Genomic DNA, 26,263 nt, shown 5'->3' on the forward strand with positions numbered 1-26,263 from the left:
CTTCCAGGCGCATTTGCTCATGTGCTCCCTTTAGAAGAGACACTACATTATGAACGCAGCTCTGTCTTGCCCTTTGTGGCCAGACACCATGTTAACTTGAGGCTTTATGATCCTGGAAGAATGAGAGGAACATTTTAGCCAGCAAAATCTGCTGCTTCAGCTGGTCAGATGTTAGGATTCATGTGTGGAAACCTACCCATTGGTCATACTGGCCTTGACCAAGTGGAGCAAGTCTTTGGCCTATTAAACATCCAGGTGTCTGTAAGCTTTGAATGAGGCAAAACTGCTGCTTGTAGTGCTCACAGGAGTCTTTTTTTTTTTTCCTTTTTTTTTTTCAATGTTCAGTTTCCTTTAATGACCCCCATCTCCCTGAAAGGCAGGTGCAGGCAGCTAGGTGATGGCAAGAGATGTTCACTTGAAGATCTTGCCCTGATTGAAGGCTTTGCCCACATGCTGGAAGGCCCCTTCCCAGGAAAAGTACTCTCGAACCAGGGTCTGGGTCTCCTCGCTGCCAGGATCTAGTTTCCGCCATGTGTATGACTCGTAGTCCACCTGCCAATCTGGACTCAGCGGAAAGGCAAGCTCCTGGCCTCGGAAGACCCAGACTCCAGAAATGGAGCTGCTATTGTTGGTTCCAAAGAGGATGACACTGGCAAAGGCGTTCTTTCTCAGCTTGTCCAATCGCTGAAACATTCCAGTGATGAGGTTGCAACTCATGAAGGTCTGGGTGAGCTCTTCAGGAAAGCGGTATTCAGCGTACCACAAGGACCAACCATCCTTATCAAAGTGCTCCCAAAAATATGGCAGGGCCACAGAGAGCGTGTCCTCATTGGAGTATTTGCGTTTAAATTCATCCAACACAAAGGTACTCTTAGGCAGGTGAGCAAAGGGGTCCTTGGCCTTGGGCTCAGCAGCCAGTGCCTGCTCACATTCATCCATCTCCTCCTCTGGAGCTGAGGCAGCTGCCTTTTTTTCTTCTTTCCGCTCTGCCTGGGGCTTCTGCTTCTCTTCCCGCGAACCCTTTTCTTTCCGTGGGGTATCCTTTTTAGGCTGGCTCTCTGCAAACTTCTTAGCATCAAACTGAGCCATCTTCTCACACAGTTTCACCTCACCCAAGATAGCCCGGAACTGGGGTTGGTTAATGCAGGTAAGGAACCAGCCATTGGTATTGGGAAAGGCCTGGCGAAAAGAAGGTTCCAAGACCTGTTTATAGAGCCACAACAGGGTGCAGACAACTGTGATGTCAGCCAGTGTCACTCGTTCACCCACAAGAAAAGTCCTTGTCTTCAAGTGAGCATCCAGCAGTCCCAGAATTCGCCTCACCTCCTCCTTTGCATTTTCAGTGGCCTGTTTGTTGTGGTGCATGATGCCCAAGGTAGGGAACACCCAGGTACTGGCTGGGGGCACTATGTCACTATCAGCAAAGCTCACCCACTGCACCACCTGGGCTGCTGCCTCTGGAGTACTTCCCCGCAGCTCCTCATTGCTCACATAGTAGGCGATGGCATTGCTCTCAAACACACAGAATCCATCATCACCCTCAAATGCTGGAACCTTGCCAGCAGGAAATTTGCGGAGAAATTCAGGGGTACGGTTGGTTTGGCCAAAATGGAAATGGGGTGGTGCGGAGAGCACGCGGACCTGAGCCCCACTGTACTGAGCAGCGATGAGGGCCTTGAAGGCCCTCCAGTTTTCAGGGTATGTGTACAGGGTCCCAGCCGCCATGGTGATTCCGCAGAGAAAGGGGGTGGGGCTCTCGATGCTGCCGCAAAGTAAGCCGCCAGGGAGAGAAGGGATCACAGGAGTCTTTATAGAAATTTTATTAAAGAGGTGGGACTCAAATTAGAACCTGAAGGCACTGAAGAGAGAAAGGCACTCATTAGGCCCCCAGTGGCAGCCAAACTTCTAAAGCAAGAAAACAGAAGCCTTGACTGAAGGATCATGTGAGGGAACAGGGATCCTGTCATGTGAGGGAAGTGAGATGGTATGGCAGGGAGTATTTTCCCACAATAACCATGACAGTATCTCCCATCCCACATGTTCCCATTATGATATGACTTTGATGATTCCCCACTGAGACAGTCTATGTTCCTTCCCTGTGAAGCTGGGCAGGCTTGTGACATGATAGAAATGAAGCAAGGTGACTTCTGAGGAAAGGTCATAAAAAGAGATAGCTTCCACCTTGCTTGCTGGAGGAATACTTGCTCCTGAAGCCTTGAGCCACCCTGTGATTGGTTTGACAGCCACCATACTGTGAGGAAGCCCAATGTAACTCATGTGGGGAGATCACATGATGAATCTCAGAGACCACATGAAATGCCAGATGCCTGGTCTGTCCCAGCTGCTCTAGCCCATTCTCCCCATTCCATAGTGTTTCAGTCCCAATCACCTTATGACTACCACCTCATAAGGGACCCTGAATCCAAACTGCCAACCTGAGCCCTTCCCAAATTCCTGCCCACAGAAACCATGAGAAATATTAATAAGATTTGCTCATGTCTTAAGCCACTAAAGCTCGGGATGATTTATACACAACAAGAGAAAAAAGAGGTTGGTGAAAGCAGAGTAGTGTTGTGAAAAGAATACTATTTTGGGAGTCAGAAGCCTGAGTCCTTGGGCCTAGCCCTGCAGATAACTTGCTGTGTGGTCTTGGGAAGGACATTTCTCCTCTCTGGGTCTCAATATCATTGTTTGTAGAAATAAGATGATAGACAGCCTATTCTAGTTTAATTTTTTTTTTTTTTAGTTAAAATCCTCAGGGGAGTTTGAACTTTGTCCTTAAGCAACAGAGAATCATTGTGCAGTAGGCAACCATCTGAGAGAGAGTTCTAGAGATAAGAAGGTGTGGGTTAAGATAGGGCTGGGAAAACTTCCTTTCTCTTTCTCAGCTGAATGGAAGGTGAGTACTAAGAAGATGATCAACCCCAGGAGATACCTGAAACGAGGGGAAGTTTGGTCTGTCAGAAGTTGACAGTCTCCTGATCAGAATTAGAGCCAAAGCTGCAAAATATCCAAGAGGCCCCTCATATTGGAAGAAAGGATTTCTCCAGTCATTCCCCACTGCAGACCCACCCATTTCCCTTCACTTGAAGGGCGATCTACTTAAGCAACCCCTCTGTTCTATCTTTCCAGTGGGGTATTTTATGCTTTTTCACCAGTGGAACAAATCCAAGGCCTACCTCTTCTCTCAAATGTTGATGAGATCATACTCTAGCCTTGTGCCCATTGCTCAGATGCCAGGGCCTCAGAGCAGTCATCACCACAGGTAACCAGGTCCAGGGAAGACACAGAGCAAACACTTTCAGTGCCCTCCTTTGGGCCTTTTATGGACCTTCCCATCACATGTGGCCCTGGGTATGTTGTAGAACGTTTCACTGTGGAAATTTTGGTTATATGACACTCCCACTGCAGTGGGACCTCTAGGCTGCCATCCCTTAAGGGAGAGGTAGCCCCAGCTCTGGGCTTGGGATGGTCTCTGAAGAAAACAATGGGCAGGCTGGTGCCAGTGGGGATGGAGTAGTTTTGCTTCTTAGCAACAAAGGGAGCATTTGAATGGAAAAGAAGCCTGGGGGCCCTCTGGGACTATCTCCATTGGTTATTTCTCTCTGCTCCTAGATCACTTCAGGCAGCTTGGGTATCTGAATTCCCTTGCCTGTAGCTTGTGGCTAACACCTCCCCCAGTGTGAAGGGAGGCTGAGTTTTTGCACACTGGACTGGAGGAGTTGGCCTTTTCCACACCAGCCCTGGCAAAGGCTCACGAGCTATTCAGAGAGTTGTAAAAACTGGGAGGCCGCAGGCGGGGAGGAGTGGGAAGGAGAACGTGGGGAGAGAAGGGCTCTTTGAAACAGTCTCTGCTGCCTGGCAGGGTTGAATACCATCTTCTCTGAGGGAGGTCAAGGGCACAGCTGAAGCCTATTTGCAGCCCCCACCCTCCTACATACCTGTGGATAACAGTTTCTAACATGCATTGAGCCCTTAGTAGGAGCTAGGGACTATTCTCAGCCTTTTTCATGGATTATCTCATTTAATCCTTCACAACAGCCCTATGAGGCAGAACTATTATTATCCTTATTTTAGAGATTAAATAATAATAATTTTAACTCCCCACCCACCACCCTCCTCCCAAGGCACAGAGAAGTTAACTATGCTAGTAAGTACCTGAGCTACGATTATGAATCCAGATGGCTTAAGAGGGCAACACCTAACCACTACCCTCACATATAGGGTAGTGCACTGTCCTGTCCACAGGGGCTGCCCTCTGAGTGCCTCTCCAAGGCATGCTTTCTGGGGATGTGTCTTATGCTTTACATATTATTATAGGTATCAATTTACTGAACACTTACTATGTATTAAAGATTATATTATGTACAATTATGTATATGGTTTATGTTTTATCTTGCTTAATCCTTTCACTGACCTTATGGTACAGGTATTGTTGCTATCTCCATCTTATAGGTGAGTAAACTTAGGCTCTGGATGGCTTACTGACTTCTTCAAGGTCAAACTACTAAGTAGCAACCAAGATTTAAATTTGAACCAAGGCCCATCTGATTGTGAACCCCCTAAGAATATATTTCATCCTTTCATTCAACCAACCAACCAAAATGTTTGTGTGTATGGGCTGGGGATTGAACCCAGGGTCTTGCACATGCTAACTACAGACTGTACCACGGGGCTACACCCTCAGCACCCAAACAAAAATTTAAACACCATCTACTATATGCCAGGCAGTGCTTGGCACAAGTAGGTACACATGGTGATAATATTTATAACTTTTTATCTCTGGATTAGACTAACCTCCAGAACTTCAGATTCATAAATTCAACCACCTATTTGACCTACGAGGATGTTTGGTAGGTATCTCAAACTAACATGTTCAAAACGACTTGACATTGCCTCCAAATTCACTCCCCTAAATGCCTTCCTCAGTTCTGTAAATGGCTTCATCATCTGCTAAGGTGAGAAGGTTTGGGTCCTACCAAAATTTTTATGTTAAAACCTAATCCAATAATACAATGTAATAGTATTAAGATGTGGGGCCTTAAGCGGGTAATTAAGTCATGAGGGTTCTGCCCTCTTGAACGAGATTAGTGCCCTTATAAAAGGGGCTTGATGAACTGCTAAGAGCCACAGCCAAGTATTATGATGCATGGCATTTTTGGTTGAAAGGTGCCGCCAGCTAGCCATTGAGATGATATGATTATGTTAAGATTTGCATTCATATGGATATTGGACTCCTGCTGTTCACCTCGGCCTGCTAAGGGACTCCTGGAGAGTTCCCATTGGTTGGGAAAGTGCAGTAGGAGGGAATTCCGGGGGGAGGAACTTTCTCTGCTGGGCCGTGAGAACGCCGTGTGGGTCTATCGGGATTGTTCCCAGGGGCGTACGGGGCATTGGCGGCATTTTCAAATAATAAAGTTTGTTCCTGCTTGAGTGGCTCGTGATTTTGTGTCTAGCAGACTGCGGCAATGAACTTGCTTGGCTTTTCTGCCATGTGGGGTTGTAATAAGAAGGCACCATCTGTGAAACAGAAAGTGAACCCTCACCGGACGTGGAATCTCTGGCACTTTGATCATGGATTTCTTAGTATCGAAATGTAAATAATAAATGTATGTTGTTTTGAAGTCACCCAAATGGCCTCAGGCACTATCCATGCAATTGCTCAAGCTTCTATGTAGAGGCCATCTTTGATTCCTCTCTTTCCCTCACCCCTACGTTTAATCTATCAGTCAGTCAAGTTGACTTTCTCTATAAACATATCCTAATTTTTTTCACTTTTCTCCACCCTCCCTCCCCCATCAATCCATTTTCCATAAGGAAGTCAGCATGCACTTAAGACATCTATCAGATTACTTTCTTCCCCTGCTTGAAATACTCCAGTGAATTCCCATATGCTTATGACCTACAGGATCCTCCTGGGTGAGGCCCCTGTCTCTACCCTGTTCTCCTGCCCATCACCTCCTATGCTAGTCCCACATTGCTCTGCCTCCTGTTTCTCTAACAGGCCACACTCGTGCCTTTGCCCACGTCCAACCCTCTGCCTGGATGCTCTCCCTCTGGGATGACTCCTCATCATCCAGATCTCAATTTAAATATCACCTCCTCAGAGAGGTCTTCTCTACCCAGCTTACATAAAGTAGTAACTGTTGCCTCTGCAGAACTGTTGTTATAAAGACTGTTTTTGTTTCAGTTAGCTTTTTCACTGTTGTGACTAAAAGACCCACCAGAACAATTATAGAGGAGGAAAAGTTTATTTGAGGGTTCATGATTTCAGTAGTCTCAGTCCATAGAAGGCTGACTCCATTCCTCAGGGCTTGAGGTGAGGCAGGACATCATAGCAAAAGAGTGGCAGAGGGAGGGAGCTCACATGGTGATCAGGAAACAGAGAGACTCCACTCTCTAGATACAAATATATACCCAAAGTCATGCCCCAATTCCCACCTTCTCCAGCCTTCAATTACAGCTCAGTTAATCCTTATCAGGGGATTAATTCACTGATTAGGTTAAGAAACTCACAACCCAATCATTTCTCCTCTGAACATTCTTGCACTATCTCACACATGAGCTTTTGAAGGACACCTCACATTCAAACCATAGAAGTTTATTTTTTTTTCATTTTCCTACCTGCCTGTCTTCTCATACACTAGAATAAAAGCTCCAGGAGAGCAAGGAGCTGACTTGTTTTATGCATTATTTTATTCTCAGAATTAAACACAGTACCTAGCACATAATCAGGTGCTTGGAAGTCAAGAACTCACAGTCCAGTGACAGAGGTTGGTGCATACAGCAAGGGTGGATAGAAAACAGTGCATACTCCTTGGGAAATGACAAATGACTAGCAGTCTGGAAGCAGCAGAAGGGAGTAAAGAACATTCAGACCCTCCTCTGAGCCTGGGGATGGGAAGGAGGAGGTGTGTGACCTCCAGGGAGACCTCTGGTCAAGTTCCAGCTCTGCTACTTACTAGTCAACTCATTCAACTTTTCTGAGCTGTAGTCCTCTTATTTGTAAATGGGAGAAATGATGCTGTCACCTAACAGCATCATAGGGAGACTCTGCTCAATCCCTCCAATAGCTTCCCAGCTTGCTCCGGTCAAGTCGCTGTAGTGGCTTCCAAGGTCTTGCATGGTTAGGGACTCCTCCTCCCAATCCCTCTCTTGGAGCTCTTGTCTCCCACCACTTTTCCTCCCTCTTACCCTTCCCCAGCCCCCACCTCCACCTCTTCCACATTCCTCAAACACACCAAGCACATTTGGCTTCAGAGTCTTTGCCTAGCTGTTCTCTCCGCTTAAAAGGCTCTTCCTCCAAATAGCTGCAAAGGCTCAGCATCTTGCTTTCTTCAGATCTAGTCTTAAAATTCCTCCTCTCCAGTGAGACCTTCCCAGTCAACTAATTTGACATTGATTGCACCCACTTTTTGGATACTCCCTTTCCCCCGCTTTGTTTTTCTTTAAGCATTCATCACAGTCCAGCACACTAATAACATTATCTTTATGGTTATCTGGCCAGGGCTCAGAACAGAGCCCTACACTTAGCAGTCACTCAAATTGACAAGAGTCAGAAGAGGAACACTTACCTGAGGTGGAAAATATACCCACCACAGGAGATACCCAACCAAAATGAGTTCTAAGATGACAGAGTCAGGAAGGCAGGATCTAGGGCTATTTCTAAAAATCAAATCTCCAACCCTACCCCTATCCCTAGAAATGAAGATCTCTAGTGAGGAGACTTGAAACAAAGGGTGCAGTGATTCAAATGTCTATATCCTCTTGTGTTAGCTATACTGTCCTCACTATAGTGAAATATCTGAGATAATTAACTTACTAAGTGGAAAGGTTTATTTTGGCTCACAGTTTTGGAGGTTCCACTACATGATTGATTCTCTCTGTTGCTTTTGAGCCTGTAGTGAGGCAACATGTCACGGTGGGAGCATGTGGCAGAGCAAAAACACATCAGAAGCCAGGGAGCGCTAAGAAAGGAAGACACCAGTCCTTCTATCCCCTTTAAGAGCATGCCCCAGATGACCTGAGATTTCCACTAGGTCCCACCTCCTAAAGGTTCTAACACCTCCTTAATAGTGGCATCCTGGAGCCCAAGTCTTCAGTGCAAGGGCATTTGGGAGACATTAAATTATAGCACCCCCCACAGATTCATATGTTGAAATCCTAACCCTTAAGGTCATGGTATTATGAGGTGGGAAAGTTGGGAGGTAGTAAGGACATGAGGGTAGAGCCCTCATGAATGCAATTATTTCCCTGATAAAAGAGGCTCCAGAGAGATTCCTCACCCTTGCCAGTATGTGAGAACACAGCTAGAAGATACCATCTATGAGGAACCAGGCCCTCATAGGAGAAGGAATCTGCCACCACCTTAATCCTGGACTTCCTGGACTCCAGAACTGTGAAAAATAAATTCCTAGTATTTATAAACCACCCAGCCTCTGCTATTTTGTTATAGGAGAACAAATTAACTAGGATAAAATGCAATTTCCAAAAAGAAAAACCAGAAAGTCTACAGGGATCCTTAACAGGGGACCCTGTTCCTCTAAAGGGTCTACTAGAATTCAGAGGGTTTGTGAACTTGGATGGGAGAAATACATATTTTTGGGGGGGTACTGGGGATTGAACTCAGGGACACTTGACCACTGAGCCATATCCCCAACCCTATTTTGTATTTTACTTAATGACAGGGTCTCCTTGAGTTGCTTAACACCTCACCATTGCTGAAGCTGGCTTTGAACTAGCAATCCTCCTACCTTGGCCTCCTGAGCCACTGGGATTACAGGTGTGAATCACTGCACCTGGCTGAGAAAACACCCTATTTCTGCCTTTTTTTTTTTTTGTACCAGGGATTAAACCCAGGAGTGCTTAACCACTTAGCCACATCATCCTCAGCCTTTTTTTCCTATTTTAGAGACAGGGTCTTGCTGAGTCATCTAGTACCTCACTAAGTTGCTAAGGCTAGCTTTGAACTTGTGATTCTCCTGCCTTACAGGTGTGTGACACCACACTGGGCTGTGTGCTATCTTTTAACTACGATTCAGTATTTCCTTCAACCCTGAATGCAGGCAACAAACAACTGTGTTACTAAAGGACTTGTGACCTGGCTATTGGCAGAAATTACACCAATTTTTATATCACATTAGAGTGAAGCAGATCTATTACAATAGTGATATGTTCATCACTACTTTGAAATTTTAATAACTACATGATTTCCTGCTAGATCTTATTATTTAATGTGCTAATAATGAAGCACAGATATCACAGATTTTAAAAACATGTTGATAGCTGTATTTTAGTACATTTGGTTTCTGTTATAATCCTTTTTATTTTATGCATTTGAAACTATTATTTTGAGATGGGGACCACAGGCTTTCACAGACTTTTCAGGATTCATGACACATAAAAAAGGTCAAGAGCCTCTGGTTAGAACATGTGCATCTGATTACATTTGGTGCCAGCCCCAGTAGGTAGATAACTTCTTCCAAGTGGAGCCTAAATCAGTCAGTGCAGTCCCTTTAGACTCATTACTATGTGGGGACCCTCCTCCCCCAATAGTCTCACCCTGTATGAACTAGTTTGTCAATTGGCAATAAGCCTAGTGTATCAGGACAGGTAGTGGAGTCCTAACTTCTTCCCAAACACCCCATACTAGAAAATCAGATCAATCACTGTCCCTTGGGCATGCTGCACATATTTCACCAGAGATGCCTCTGTCATCCTCCCAGCTAGAATATAAGCCTAGCTCCAGTCCCAGCCCCAAGTCCATGCCACACAAACATCAGCTATAAGGGTGTCAGTGGTAAATTGCCAGGGATATGTACCCTTCCAAAAGTTCAGGCTAATATATTCTCATGCTTCATGACCCAATATTCAGGAACTCCATCTAAACATTTGTCCAAGTACTTGACCTGATCCACAGCTGCTTTTTAAAGAAACATGTTACCTCTGCTCCCCAAGCATTTTAGTAGGTAGAGTTGGGTGTTAATTTGTCCAGGTAAGAATAGTATGTACAGCCAGGTGTGGTAACCTATGTTTGTCATACCATCTACTTGGGAGGGCTGTGGCAGGAGAATAACGAGTTCAAGATCAGCCTGGGCAAATTAGCCAGACCCAGTCTCAAAATAAAATAAAAAGGCTGGGAAGTAGCTCAGTAGTAAAGCTAGCATGCACGAGGCCCTGGGTTTAATCCCCAGTCCTGCAAGAAAATAAAACAATGGCATGTTCATTTTCAAAACAAAATGGTGGCTCTCCTACCTGTGTCACCCTTCCAGGTGACCAGAGCACTTAGTTTTGAATTTTAACCCACAGCACAGAAACCTTCCCTCTGCACATTCGCTGAAGAGTTCAGCCTTGGCCCTTCCTATTTAGGGACTGTTGAGAGCATTGTGGCTACTGCTAATCCTTGGTATTGAAATGACAGGTCATAGACTCTAGGCTGGATAATGAAAAAATAAAGAAAACAGAAGGCTGACAAAGTAGAAAAAAAGGTAGAAGAATCAGTGGGTTGGACACGCCAATAATGTTGAAGAACATTTCTCATGGAAATAAATAAGCAAACTAGAAGCTAAAGATGTAGAAGAGGGGGAAGCTTGAAAGAGTGATCATTATTATTATCACTATTTTTGGTACTAGGGATTGAACCTAGGGGTATTCTACCCTTGAACCTAGGGGTACTCTACCACTGATCCATATCCTCAGCCCTTAATATATTTTATTTAGAGACAGGGTCTCGCTAAGTTGCTTAGGGCCTCATTAAATTGCTGATGCTGGCTTTGAACTTGAGATCCTCCTTCCTCACCCCGCCCCCCAGCCTAGCTGCTTGGATTACAAGCCTGTAATCCACTGGCTTGAAAGAGTGATTTTTAAAGTGGCATCACTGAGAGCAATGTCAAAGCCTAGGGTGTTACTGTGCTGGAGTGTAGCTTGAGGAGGAGTGAAGAAGAAGACAAAGATAGATAAAGATGAGGGATTCGAGAAATAGGGAAGCCAAGTAAAGTGTGGGAAGGGATGTCCACATGAATGTTGAAGTTAACCACGATCATGTGGGGACTTCTGGAGCTATTTTATCAGTCTTTAATGACTAAAACACAAAGATGAGGGAGGGGAAGGAGGAGGGAGAGGAGAAAGGTTAGTACAACCTGATAGTATGGACCTTGGAAGAGTCAGCCATTAAGTGTGAATTTTTCAAGTCCTAACTTAGTTCTATCTTCCCTTGTCATTCAACAATTTTTGAATTGACCTATTCATTCCTTATCTTTGAATACCTATCCTGATGGCTCCCTGTATCTTTAGTCAGACTTCTCCTCTGAGTTTTCTTTCTTTTTTTCTTTTTATTTTTTTTGTGGTGCTGGAGATTGAGCCCAGGTGTTATGCATGCTAGGTAAAAGTGCTCCTCTGAGTTTTAAATGATTTATCTAACTTCATCCTTTTTTTCTAACTACATATTTAACAGCTCCACTTGGACCAAATGTGTGACCTTTCTTCCAAGTGTGTTCCTCTTCCAGTCTTTTCTATCTCTGTTGCACAACCAACCGTTCAGTTGCCTAACAAGATATCCTTAACAGATCCCCTCTCTCACTATTTTCCATGTCCAATCTATTATCAAGTCCTATTGATTTTACCTCCTAAGCAGTGTTGAAGTCATCTACTCCTCCCCACTAGCACCTGGTCTTGCTACAATCAGCTCTCACTTGGTCTAACGCAATAGCTTCCTCATACACCCACTTGCCTTTACCCCATTTGTTCACTCTGAAGCCAAAGTGATCTTTTTAAAATGCAAATCTGATCGTTTCACCTGTCTGCTTAAACACATCAATCCCTTGGCATACTGTTGGATTTTCAGTAGCTAGTATAATGCCCAGAACAATATAATGGCTCAATAAATATTTGATGATTGAATGTATGAGAGGTTAAGATGAAGCGTTTGAAACCATGAGGATCAAAATGTTCTTTGATCATAAAATGAATTCCTAATCTTGGTCATAAATTGAATCTTACAGTTAGACCCAGTATGAAATCAATATCCCTGGTTTTAGCCTAAGTCTCTCTTTACAGCTACTTGTGCCAGGGGCTCACAGTCCTGGCTTCTCATTATAATCATCCAAAAGGCTTAATTTAAAAAATCTCCACCCCACCCAATTAAAAATCAGAGTAGTATCTGGGGGTACTGACAATTAGGTTTTGAAGTCCCTTTGGTGTTTAGTTTTTCTGCTGTTGGTGATTGAACCCACAGCCTCCCACATGCAAGGCAGTCCCTCTACCCCTGAACTACATCCCCAGCCTTTTATGTTATTTTTATTTTAAAATGCGGGCTCCCTAAGTTGCCAGGGCTAGCCTCAAACTTGGGATCCTCCTGCCTTAGCACTCCAGTAGCTGGGATTAAAGGCATAGGCTGCCACTCTGGGCTTCTCAGGTGGTTTTAATGTGTAACTGCAGTTAACATCAGTGTTCTGTCCCTTGCTCCTCAAAGTGTGTGCATGGGCAGGAGATGCAGGAGCTTATTAAAAACACTGACTCTGAGCAGGGGTAGTGGTGCACACCTATAATTCAAGCCGTTTGGGAGGCTGAGGCAGGAGGATTGCAAGTTCAAAGCCATCCTCAGTAAAAGCAAGGAACTAAGCAACTCATTGAGACTGTCTCTAAATAAAATACAAAATGGGGCTGGGAATGTGGCTCAAGTGCCCCTCAATTCAATCCCCAGTACCAAAAAAAAAAAAAAAAAAAGAATGCTGAGTCTGTGGTGGTGTATGCCTGTAATCCCAGCAGCTGGAGAGGCTGAGGCAGGATGATCATGATTTCAAAGCCAGCCCCAGAAATTTAGCAAGGTTCTAAAGCAACTCAGCAAGATCCCATCTCTAAATAAAATATTAAAAAGGGCTGGGGATGTGTCTCATTGATTAAGCACTACTGGGTTCAATCCCTGGTACAATGCAAACAAACAAACAAACAAATCCTCACAATGCTAAGTATCAGGCGCAGTTCACCTCTTCTAAATCAGAATCTGTATTTGGACAAGGATCCCAAGTGGGAATAATTGGAAAACACTGCCAAGGAGCAGGGCAGGAGAAGGTGGGCTTGGGGGCTCTCTTCCTAGCTTCCAGGAAAATGTGTGGGTGCTTGCAGTGGGAGCAAATCATCACTTCACCACAAGTCCCAATCTAACGGTGGGATCGGCGTTTTGCCAGCCTAGTGGATCAGCAACCCAGTGCAGATACTGTAAATTTGGTCTTTGCATGGACAAAACTCCCATCCCGATTTTAGCGACATTAAAGCAAAGCAAGCTATCCCTTCCACCGGGAAAGCTGGAAGTGGCAGAATATGCTCGCTGAGAGCCCTTTCTGATGAGTGGAAACAATAGAATAAAGAACCAGCCCAAGCGGTCCTGTCACGTCCCTGCACCCAACTAACTGCAGGCCTGGCCTACTTATGCTTGCTAGCACTGCAAGCGCCACCGCTTGCGTCCGGAACCGGCTCTCAAAGCCACAGCTCCCTGCAATTCTCTCCACCAGCTCCCACCCCCACCGCAAATCCCTCCTCCAAAAAGAAGAATAAAAGTGACCCAATGCGTTCCAATTTTATTACTGGTTTGGTTTCTAAATGTCCGCCCTGTTTTGGCCAGGAGCCCTGATCCTTTGGTCTGGGCCAGATGGGTGGAGCCGGGACCCCCTAGCTCCTAGGCAGGCAAGCGCGGGAAGCCGCGTCGGGACGGGAGGCCCCCGTACCGCTACCGCAGGCGCGCTGCCCACGTCTCCTCCCGGACCCTGGCCAGGCAGCGGTGCCCAGGGCAGGCTCCTGGAGCTGGGGCGAGAGAAGCAGCTGTACGGGCAAAGGCGCGGGCTGGCGCTGCAGTCCTCCATGCACTGAGCATGTCCTCTTCCTGGGCCAGGCTGGCACAGCCCCGCGCCGCCACTCATCTGTCCCAGTATCCCGCCAGGAAATGTCTTCTTACTGGAAAAGACGACCTCTGCCTGTTGCTTGAGTGAGGGGCAGAGTTAAGCCAATTTGCGCAAGCCTTGGGCGATAGAAAGCCTTGAGTTCATTTGGGGCACTGTTCGCTCAGAACGTGCAGGTTTTTCTTTTTCTTTTCTTTTCTTTCTTTCTTTCTTCTTCTTCTTTTTTTTTTTTAATGTCACCTGTCAGTTCTCAGCTCCTTGTTAGGCGGGGCGTAGAGGAAACACTTTCATGATGGAGGGTTAAACATGAGGTTAAAACATCGCTGGAGCCTCTCTGTTACAGTGCCCAGGACACAGCCTCTTTGGAGCCAGCTGTTAACTGTGTAACTGAGAGCCGAGTCCTCTGAGGACACTCAGGCCATTGGGTAAACACCCTCCTTGTCTCTCAGGCAGCTGAGTGTGGATGGCGCCTGCAGTTGGCCAGGGCCACAAGGGCACCCAGCTGTTGCTGGGTCAATGAGCCAACCTATCTCCTTCCAAAGGCCCCAGGCATTGGTCCTTTATCAAAGGACACATACCTTCTGAGAAAAGCACAAGGTGGCCTCTCTAGGGGATATAGTCAGTCTGTCTGTCTATTTATCCATCTATATCTATATTTATGTATATAATCTGTGCCTGGATGCTCAGCACTGTGCCTGGGGTCTGTACTCTCCTCCCTCCTTCTTGGCAGAAGTTCCTGGGCATGGGCACAGTCTCCACTGAAATACTGGTTTCCTCATAAACTCACTCTCATACTTTACCTTTCTTGTCCTGTTCTCTGAGTTTTTCTTATTCTCTTGTCTTCAGCTTTTTCCACTTCTCACTCCATTTGTTCCCACCTCTCCTTTTTCTTCTGTTTCTTTACTCCTTTCTTATTCCTCTACAAATGCATTCACCATGCATTAAGAATCATAATCCTGAGCCAGGGATGTAGCTCAGTGGTAGGGCACTTACCTAGCATGTGATGGGGGGCCTTTTCAGTTCCCTAGTACCACACACACACACACACACACACACACACACACACACACACAAGTGGTTAGCTTGGCTACCGTTACAAATTACCATAGACTGGGTGGCTTAAACAGAAATTAATTTTCTCACAGTTCTAGAGTCTGGAAGTCTGAGATTGGGGTGCCAGCATGGCCAGGTTCTGGTGGAGGCTCTCTTCCTAGAGAGATGTAGTGGGGTGAGGGCAGGAGGGAGAGAAACAGAGATGTTTTCCACTTTTTATAAGGCCACAATCCTGATTAGCATCCCACCCTTATGATCTCATTTAACCTTAATTACTTTCTAAAGGCCCTATCTCAGATACAGTTACATTGAGACTTTAGGGCTTCTGCATATGAATGTGGGAGGCACTGAGACAATAACAAGCCTAGGGATAGATCCCTAGTAGCCACTGTAGTGTGAAAAACAGCAGTCTAAGAGGTGTGATTAGTAATGTTAAAGTATGAATAGAGCAGTGCAGGAGCACAAAGGGTCAGGGATGAATAGATGTCTCAAGAAATCTAGCAGGACTTGACAGAGGACTTGATATTTGACCCAGCTCTTGAGACATGAAAAGGAATTTCCAGACAAAAAAGATTTTTTTAACTTAATTTAATTTTTTAAAAATATTTCAGGCAAAGGAAATAGCATGTGCAAAGGCTTATACTTATAAAAGGGCTTGGCCTACTTAAAAGTCTTTGGTGTTGGAGGTGAGGGCAGGGGATACTGGAGATGGAAGTTGAGGATATCTTATGAATGGGCAAGGACAGTGGGGTTGGAAAGTAAGGACAGGTTGCAAAAGATTTTGGAAAGAACAAATTGAACAGCACTTGATGACTGATTGAATGGTGAGGTGATGAGGAAGGAGTAGTGGAGGATTTCTAACTTAGGGGGCTGACACCATTCACTGAGACATAAGAGGAGGAGTAGATCTGGGCTGAGAGTAGAAATAATGAGTCTGCAGTATCTCTAGGATATCCTGAGGGGGTAGCCTTGGTGCTGGGGATAAAGTGAGGACAGAACAAACTCTATGTAGATTTATAACCACATGTAAGGAAACTATCTGATGTTTGGGAAAATAACATCCCAAATGATTAGAGAGAACTAACTGTGTTCAGAACTCATACAAGACGTGACTGTTTCCAACTAGCTAATATTATAATATTGTGTAGTTCTATAGCCTGAATGTTTGTATCAATTCCACATTTATTTGTTGAAAGAATTATCTCCAAGAAGATAGCATTAGGAGGTGGGACCTTTGAGAGGTAAATAAGTCATGAGGGTAGCGCCTACATAATGGGATTAGTGCCCTTGAAAGACAAGAGAGTTCCCTACTCTCTCCTGAGAGTACAATAAAAAATGGGTAGAAGCAGCTCAGACTAAGACAAATAAATACACAGAAGCATCTTGCTGCAGTATTGGGAATAGTTAGCTCTAGACCTAGCAGCACTCTGGTCTCATTTAACAAAATTTAACAGTAAGACATAAAAGGGTCAATTTCCAAGAAATGCAATGGAATCTCAGAACAAAGCTCAAGAAAATTATTCAGGGAAAGGTTTTTAAACTTCAGCAAAATTGACATTTGGGGCCTGATCATTTTTTATTGTATGGGCTGTCCTGTGCATTGTAGGATGCTTACTGTTGTAACTGGCTTCTACCCATTGTGTGCTGCTGGAACTCTCTAGTTATTAACAACCCAGAATGTCACTAGACAAAATCATCCTTGGTTGAGAATAACTGATTATAGGGATACAGACATATGAAGAACCGAATAAGGTAGAGATTACAATGTCTGGCATCCATAAAAAATTACTTAAGATGAACAGAGCAGAAAAATGACCAATAAGGAAGAGATGAGTAAATGGGGATGTAGCTCAGTGGTAGAGCACTTGCCTGGCATATGTGAAGCCTGAGTTTAATCCCCAGGACAGCAGTCTTAAAAAAGGAGGAGATAAGTCAAGCAATTGCCAAGCAGAACTGAAAAAAATATATATTTATTTATTTATTTGCAGTACTGGGGATTGGACCATTGAGCTACAACCTCAGTCCATTTATTTATTTATTTGTTTGTTTATTTATTTATTTATTTATTTATTTATTTTTGAGACAGCATCTTGCTAAATTGCCCATGCTGGCCTCGAAGTTGTGATCCTTTTGCCTTAGTCTCCCAAATGGTTGGGATTAAAGGCATATGCTACCATGCCTTATTGAAAAAGATTTTAGAATTAAAAAACAAGAATAATAAAAGTTATTATAACTGCATTCTCTTTCTTTCTTTTCTTTTCTTTCTTTTTTTTTTTTTTGGTACTGATAATTGAATCCAGGGGCACTTCCACTGAGCTATACTCCAGACCTTTTAATTTTTTATTTTCAGACAGCATCTTGCCAAGTTGCTGGGGCTGGCCTTGAACTTACAATCCTCCTGCCTCAACCTCTCTAACATAACTGCTTTCTATATGTTCAAAAAGGTATGTGGAGGCATAGAAGATGTTTTTTAAATACCTAAATCAAGTTTATGGAGATTAAAACTATATTATGTGAGGTCAAAACATAAATGTGATTAAGAGTTTAGACATTGTAGAAGAAAAGATTAGTGAACATGAATACACAGCAATAGAAATGATTTAAGATGAAACACACAGAAAAGAGAATAAAAAATGAACTGTACGCAAAATTCAGTCTGCCTAGCCACTGAAAGAGAAAAAGTGAGGAAGAGGAAAAGAAAAAATATATTTTAAGAAATAATGGTCACCTAGCAACACAGGAAGCTGAGGCAGGAGAACCACTAGTTTGAGGCCAACCTCAGAAACTTAGCAAGACCCTGTCTCAGAATAAAATACAGAAAGGTCTGGGGATGATGTGGCTCAGTGGTTAAGTTCCCCTGGGTCCAATCCCTGGTATCAAAAAAATAAAAACAAAAAAAAACAATCAACCAACCAGAGAGAGAGAGAGAGAGAGAGAGAGAGAGAGAGAGAGAAAGAGAGAGAAAGAATGACCAAAAGTTTTCCAAACCAAAATACATTACGATGAAACTGCTCAAAACCAATGGTAAACAGAAACTCTTATAAGCAACCAGAGAAGAAAGACTATCTACCGAGAGACTAAGATAAAATTTCTCATTATAAATAATGCAAATGTGAAGAAAGTGAAGCAAAACATTTTAAGAGGTGTTTAGGTCAAGAAGGCTCCACCATCAATAATGGATTAATGCCAATTAGAAAATAGCTTGAGGTTTTGAGTTCAAGTTCAATTTCTTTCCCCCTTTCCCCCTCTTTTTGCCCTTCTGTCATGGGATGATGCAGTAAGAAGGTCCTCATTAGATGTCAGTACTTCAACCATAGACTTCCCAGCCTCCAGAACTGTGAATCAATAAGTTTCTGTTCATTATAAATTATTCAGTCTGTGATATTCTATTATAGCATCACAAAAGAGATTAAGACAAATCACTTCCAAAAATGAATGCAAAATAAAGACATTTCAGTTATACAAAAGCTCAAAGAAGTCATCACTATCAGACCTGCAATATGAAAAATAGAAGGAAAATGACAACAGATGAAAATATGGATCTACATAAAGAAAAGAAAGGAACCAGAAATAGTATTTAGATATCTTTAAAGGGTAGAGGACTATTTAAGAAAAGTAATAACAATGTAGTATGGGATTTATAATATATGTAAATGCAAAATGTATGACAATAATAGCACAAAGGTTGAGAAGAGAAATAAGCATATACTCGTGGGAAGTCTTTTAGTATATGTAATGTGGTTTATATCACTTGAAAGTAAACTGTGATGAGCTAAAGACATTTACAATAAACCCAAAAGTAATCACTAAACTCACAAAACAAAAATTAATAGCTTATAAACCAATAAATGAGATAATATGAGCAGGCCATGGTGCTACATGGCTGTAATTCCAGTAACCCAGGAGGCTAAGGCAGGAGGATCACAAATTAAAATCTAGCCTCAGCAACTTAGTGAGGTCCTGAGCAACTTCATGAGACTCTGTGTCTAGACAAAATATTAAAAGTTCTGGGGATGTAGATCAGTGGTTAAGAGCCCCTGGGCTCAATTCCCAGTACAGTCAATCAATCAAATTAAATAAAACAGAGTCATAAAAATATTCCATTCAACTAATTCCACAGAAAACAGAAGAAAAGGAAACAAAGTACAGATAGGAAAAATAGAAAACAAATGACAAAATGATAGATTTAAAGTTAAGTATATTTTTTTAAAAAAACAAGTGAAATGTAAATGGTTTAAATACTCCAAGGACTAAGACTGTCAGAATGGATATAAAAGGAAGAGCCAATTAAAGCTGCCTATAAGCAAAACACTTTACAAAATTAAAAATAGGTAAAACATGGAAAAATATATATGACTAATTAAAAGAAATCAGGAATGGCTTTATTAATACGAAATAAAGTAGATTTCAAAGCAAAAATTATTACCAGAGGTAAAAAAGGTAATCTTCATAGTAATAAAAGAGTCAATTCATCAAGAGGATATAACAATCCTAAACATAATAACAGTATCAAAATAAATGAAATAAAAGCTGATATAATGTCAAGTAGAAACAGAAAAATTCACCATTGTGGTTGAATATTTCAAGACTCATCTCTTACTAATTGAAAGATGGAACAAGTAGGCAGAAAATTAGCAGGGATAGACAACATATGAATATCACATCAACCAACTTGACTTAATCAATATTTTATAGACTACTTCACCGACAACAGGAGAATATACTTTCTTTTCAAGAGCATAATCACATTTACCAAAGAATATCATATTCTGGGCAATAAAATAATTCTCAGTAAACTAAAAGCAATTCAAGTTATACAAAGTATATTCTCTTACTATAATGAATTTAAGTTAGAAATCATTAATAGGAAGATTTCTGGAAAATATCTAATTATTTGTAAACTAGATAACATATTTCTAGGTAATCCATTGGCCAAAAAAGAAATCTGATGGGAAATTAAAAAGTATTTTGAAATGAATGAAAGTGGAACACAAAATAACAATTTTGGGGATGCCAGTAAATTTCTATGTTAGAAAATAGGAGCTGGGTGCAATGGTGCATGCCTGTAATTCCAGCTACTCCAGAAACTAAGGCAGGAGGATCACACATTCCAGAACAGCCTCAACAAGTTTGTAAAACACTGCCTCAAAATTAAAAGTAACAAAAAGGCTGATGATGTAGTGTGGTGGAAGAGTACTTGCCTAAAATGCATGAGGCCCTGAGTTTCATCCCCAATACTGCAAAAAAGGGGGGGGGAAGGAAAAAGAAAAAAAAATAACAAAGGTCTTGCATTAGTCAGAGTTCTCTAGAGAGACTATAGGATTTTTATAGACATATAGAAAGAGAATTATTATGAGGGATTGGATCACATGATTGTGGAGGCTGAGAAGTCCTTTGATCTGCTATCTATAAGCTGGAGACCCAGGAAAGCCAGTGGTGTAATTCTAGTCTAAACCTGAAGGCCTGAGAATAAGGGAAGCTGATAATGTATGTCCTAGTATGTTGGCTTGAGAATTAGGATTACCAGTGTTTGAGGGTAGGTGAAGAAGGATGTTCCAACTCAAGTAGAGAAAGCAAATTTGCTCTTCTTTCCCCTGTCTGTTCTATTCAGGCTCTGAACATATTATATGATGCCCATTCATGCTGGCGAGGGTGATCTTAGCTCAGTCTTCTGCTTCAAATGCTAATCTTTTCTAGAAACACTCTCAAACACACCCATAAATAATGTTTTAACAGCTATCTAGTCATCCTTTAGCCCAATTGACACATAAAATTAATCATCACAAGTCTGGACTCAATGACCTCAGTTTTCACCAAAAAACAAAACAAAACAAAACAAAACCACCTAGAAATAGATGATCAAATTAAACTCAAAGAAGAAGAAAGGAAATACTAAAGATCAGAACATAAATCAAGGAGGTAGAAAAGGAAACAATATAAAAATTATTAAAACCAAAGCTGGGAGCTCATTAAAATTGATAAACCCTCTAGCCAGATTAATCAGGACAAGAAGAAAGAAGACACAGTTTACCAATATGAAGAATGACAGGGTGAATAATTACAGATCCTGCAGATGTTAAAAGGATGCTAAGGGAATTGTAGGTATGACTTTTTACCTATAACTTTGACAACTTAAATGAAATAGACAAATTTCTTGAAAGATAAGATATAAAAACTCAAAAATAAGTACCATGAATATCCTTCTATTAAACAAATCGAATTTGTAATTACAAATTTTCTTATGGAGATAATTTTAAGGCAAGATGGTTTCAGTGGTGAACTCTACAAAACTTTTAAAGAAGTAATGCCAATTCTATACAAACCCTTTCAGAAAGTTGAAAAGAAGGGACGCTTTCCTTTTTCAATAATTTATCTGATTAAAAAAGCAGAAAAAGATGTCATAAGAGAAGCATAGATTAATATCCTCTATAAACATACATACAAAAATGTTAGCAAATTAAATCTAATAATATGTAAAAAAGAGACTACATACATGATCAAGTAGAATTTACCTCAGTAATTCAAGTTTGGCTTAACACTTGAAAATCAAGCAATGTAGTAGGCCACATTATGAACAAAAATATTTTAAAAATCATATCATTATATCAATAAACCCAGAAAAACATTTGAGAAAATCTAACATTTGTTTCTAAGAAAAATTCACAGAAAGCTAGGAATAGAAGGAAACTTTCTCAACTTGAAGAGTATTATGGAAAACCTATAGTTAGCTAATTTAACCTTATTTAATTTAATTGTCAAATACTGAAGTCTTTTCCTCTAAGATCAGGAACTAGTCAAGAATGACTCACCCTTATTCAGCATTTTATTGGAAGTTCTTGCCAGTTTAATAAGGCAAGAAAATGAAATACAAGTCATCTAGATAAGAAAGGAAGAAATAAAACTGTACTTGATACCTACAACAGTGAATCTCAAAACAATTATGCTGTATGAAAGAAGCAAAACCAAAAAGTCCATATGGTGTTATTTCATTTATAAAACTTCTAGAAAATGCAAAGTATATATTAATAGAAGATCAGTGGTTTCCTGTGATTTAAAGAAAAGGAAACGGGATGGAGGGAAAGGTTACACAAGAGCAGAAGGAAATTTTAAGGAGTGATGGAAACTTTTACAATGGCGTTAGTTTTATGGGGGTATGTATAAGTCAAAGCTTAGTAAACTGTACAGTATTGTACACTGCATGCAATTGTGCAGGCTATTGTACATTAATTATACCTCCATAGAGATATAAACAAATAAAGGATGGGGTCTTTAAACAGATGAACCATAACATCGCTTCCAGCTCTAGCTCTGTGGTACCTGTTAGAGAAAATTATCCTGAAGACTTCTATTAAAACAGTGCTTTGTCCTGGGATACCCAGATTCTTGAGACAAAACTGGGGACTTTGCTTGGATTATGCCTCTATCTACCTCCTAGTGTTGTGTAGACAGAGCCTCCAAAGCCAGTGGGACGGAGTAGAGAAACATACCATGAAGCTAGTGGGAAGACATCCAGGTCAGAGGAGGAAACTGGGGAAATGACAGCCTAATGAGTACTGCTCTTTCCAATTTCTTTAAGTCTCTGATTCAGAGGATTGGCTCGCCATGGACATTCCAGATCAGTGAGGCATCTCTGGGATTTGAATGCATAGACATCCCAGGGGAGAAAACAATGGAAGACAAGATGGAAATGAGAAATGGCCTTTTTAGGTCTCTTGACCCAAATGCAAGGAGCTAAGAGGATGTGGAGGAAGAGGTGGAAGTGCTCCTTTCCTGCAGGAAAGGAGATTATGATTTGATGGGGTCTGGGGAAATCAAATGTAAGAAACTAAAGACCTGGAATGTCAAACCTCCAGGGATACCTTATAGATGGCCAAGCTGGAAGAGCAAGAGGAAGGAGGTGATGCCCTCCCTGCCTGTTAACAGTGAAAGCCAAGAAGATGAGGAAGTAGAAGAATGCAAAGCCAAGAGACACGCTTCAAAGTCATTTGTCAGCTGGGCAGTGCTTTAAGCCAGTGCCACTGCTGATGGATCACCTCACAGGAAGCACCACAGAGATGGACCCAGCCCAGGAAGCTGTTACCCTATCCTCAGCCTACACTGGGGATCAGACACTTTAAAGGGAAGACAATGAAAACCCCAAATACCTGAGCTGACTGCAGGCAATATTTACACCTGAGGAGAATGGCATTTTCTTCTTGATCCCAGAGGGTGATAAATTATGAGCTGCAAGCCTGAAGCAGGGGAATTGAGTGTTCTTGTAATTGTATCCTACATAACAGAGTCACGGAAACTTCTTATGGAGAGGAATGTAGACCTCAAATATCCTTTTCCACCTCTATCTCCATTTCTCTGCTGCCTCTAAGCCATGTGTAATACACTTCCTAGTCCTCAGATAGCTGGTTACATTGGCCAGTATCAGAATGAATCCTCAATTTGTTAAAGCATCTCATGGTTTGTAAAGCCCCTTCATCTCCATTATTTCATTTTAATCCTTACTGAAGCCTGTGAGACAGGCATTTTAGGAGATGTACATGACCCACCAGAACAGAGATGTTCAGACTCATTCATTCGTATATTTATTCAAATAATTATTGAACACTTACTATGTGTCAGACACTAGTAGGTACTGAGGGCACTAATAAAACTAGACAGCCATAGCTCCTGCCCTTGTAGAGCTCTGTGTAGTTGAATGTGGGGGCCCAGACATTAATTCAACACAAGTTGAATCATAAAATATGAAAGAAGTCATTACAGGAGAATCTCAGCCACTCTGAGGGTCAAGGAAAGCATCTCTTGAGGAAGAGTTACTGGACCTTCAGATGAGTTGATAGGTGATGGGAATTAGCCAGGCACAAGTAGGGCAAGGAAGAAAATCCTCCAGAAGGAGGGACGAGTATTGGGAAGGTATTGTGATAGGAGGGACTTGGCACTGCAGATTGAAGGAGGGTGAGAGGTAAGAGAGGAGGCTGGTGCGATGGATTGGGCTGGATTATGCAGACCTCACAGACGATAGCTGTATTTGATACTAAGAGTAATGGGGAGCCACAGAAAGTTTTCAAGCTGAGTGGGACTGGCATGAACATTTTGGTTGCTATGAAGAACAATGTGTGAGGGATGGCAGAGCTTGAATTAGCATGGGGCAGCAGAAATATATTAAGTATAGATATGAGAGATTTTGGAAGTAAAATAGAAATTTCATGCTCTTTTGATTCTAGCATGTCAGGAATATGAATGGAGATTGTGGGGTATAGTGGGTTGAATGGTGGTTCCCCCAAGATATGTTCATGTTCTATGCTCTGGAAACTGTGAATGTGACATACTTATTTGAAAATGGTCTTTGAAGATGTAACTAAGTTGAGAGATGAAATCATCCTAGATTATCCAGGTGGGCTCCAAAATCCAATGGTGAGGGTCTTTTGTAAGAGTGAGGAAGAGGACTGAGAGTGTAGCTTAGTGGCAGAGCACTTATCTAGCACTTTGAAACCTGGGTTTCATCCCCAGCACCACCAAAAAAAAAAAAAAAAAAAGAATAAAGCAGGGACTGGGGTTGTGACTCAGTGGTGGAGCACTTGCCTAGAACATGTGAGGCCCTGGGGTCGATCCTCAACACCACGTAAAAATACACAAATAAAATAAAGGCATTGTGTCAATTTATAACTAAAAATATTTTTAAAAAGAATGAAGCAGAAGGATATCACACAGACAGAAGAAGAGGAAGCCAAGTGAGAATGGAGACAGAGACTGGCATGATGTAGCCCTAAGCCCTGGAGCCACCAGAAGCTGACAGAGGTCTTGAGAAAGGATTGTCTCCTAGACTGAGCTTGCTTTCTTTCCTTCTCTCTCTCTCTCTCTCTCTCTCTCTCTCTCTCTCTCTCTCTCTCTCTCTCTCTCCTTCCTGACAATTATATTTATTAGGGTACAATATGGTATTTTGATCTCTGTATACACTGGAGGCAGAGTCAATCAAGTTAATTAATGTATTCAACTTATCATCAATTTCTTACCTTAGTGCTTTCTTTCTTGATTTAAAATTTCTGGCCTCCAAAAATGAAAAAAATAATTTTTATTTTGTTGTTCTAAGCCACCAAGTTTGTGGCAATTTGTTATAGCAGCACTGGAAAACTAGTATGTGGGGTTTTGCTATTAAATGACTACTTTTCTTTTTCTTTCTTTTCCCCCAAGAGTGTTATCTTTTAAAGATTAATAAAATGCTTGACTCTGTTTTTATGTAAACAGAGTGGGAAATGTATGAAAGACAAAAAAATGAGAACCCCCCAAAATCTGTCTGTAACTAGGTAGTGACTGGTGCCTATCTCTGATCACTTTAAGGATATGAACCTGGATTTCTTGTGTGTGTGTGTGTGTGTGTGTGTGTGTGTGTGTGTGTGCGTGCGCGCGCTGCAGATTGAACCCAGGGCCTTGTGCATGTGAGGCAAGCACTCTACCAACTGAGCTATAACCTCAGCCCTGAACTTGGATTTGAGATGGAGCCAAGTTAACCTCATTATCTTTCTGGTTTTGATGCATCTTCTCTAACCTTGACCTCATTATCTTAGACCCAGTTCCCAATATCTTTGCCTGGCTCATCACACACAGTTTCCAGATTCAATAAAAATGAAAAAAAGTTTCCAGATTCCAGATCATAAAATACCCTCCCTGATATAAGCAATGATAATACTAGGCAAAGCAAGACCAAGAATGGTTCAACAGTCCACTGGACCTAGGAGGTAAACCTTGTCATCTGGGAATGGCCATCCCAGCACAGGAGGCCTTGCTGGCTGAGGAAAGAATTTGCAAGCCTCCCCTGACTACCAGAATATTTATAAATCCTAGGGGAGAGGAAGGATGGAGACTCCTGGGAGACGTCATAGAGAATGTGCAGAGGAAATGAAACTACTCTGAAAGACAAACAGGAGGAACAGGACCTGTGTGGCTCTGGAAGAAGCCAAAGAAGGAATTAGGCAGGATGCAGTGAAAAAGGGGCACCTCAGTGGGGCTAGGCTGGGCTGGGAGAAGAGACAGAGGAGAGGTTCTTCATTTTCCTGGAGGATCCCTCTGACAACCTATCCAGTCAGTGAACAGTGGATCCTTCACAGACATTTGAAATATGACAAATTAGCTGAATAACATTTTTCAGGAACATGACTGTTGGTCAAGTAAGTTGTATCTGTGGGAACCTGAGAAAGGATATAGTTTGCAAAAAAAGTTGGAAGAAACACAAAATTCAAGTAGAATGAGTATTTCCAGGTTATTTGGAGGCCATTCTAAAGTGGCTGAAAAGGCACCCTGTGGAAGGAATTAGGATGCAGTAGGACTAA

At 42.1% G+C, this 26,263-nt stretch overlaps 1 pseudogene; it reads right to left on the minus strand.

Moving 5' to 3' along the window:
- Window positions 1-406: 406 nt before the first annotated feature.
- On the minus strand, window positions 407-1,778 carry LOC144250756 (elongation factor 1-gamma pseudogene; annotated as a pseudogene).
- Between the last annotated feature and the right edge of the window lie 24,485 nt (window positions 1,779-26,263).

Source organism: Urocitellus parryii, chromosome X (assembly GCF_045843805.1).
Source record: "Urocitellus parryii isolate mUroPar1 chromosome X, mUroPar1.hap1, whole genome shotgun sequence".
NCBI classification, from domain to species: Eukaryota; Metazoa; Chordata; class Mammalia; order Rodentia; family Sciuridae; genus Urocitellus; species Urocitellus parryii.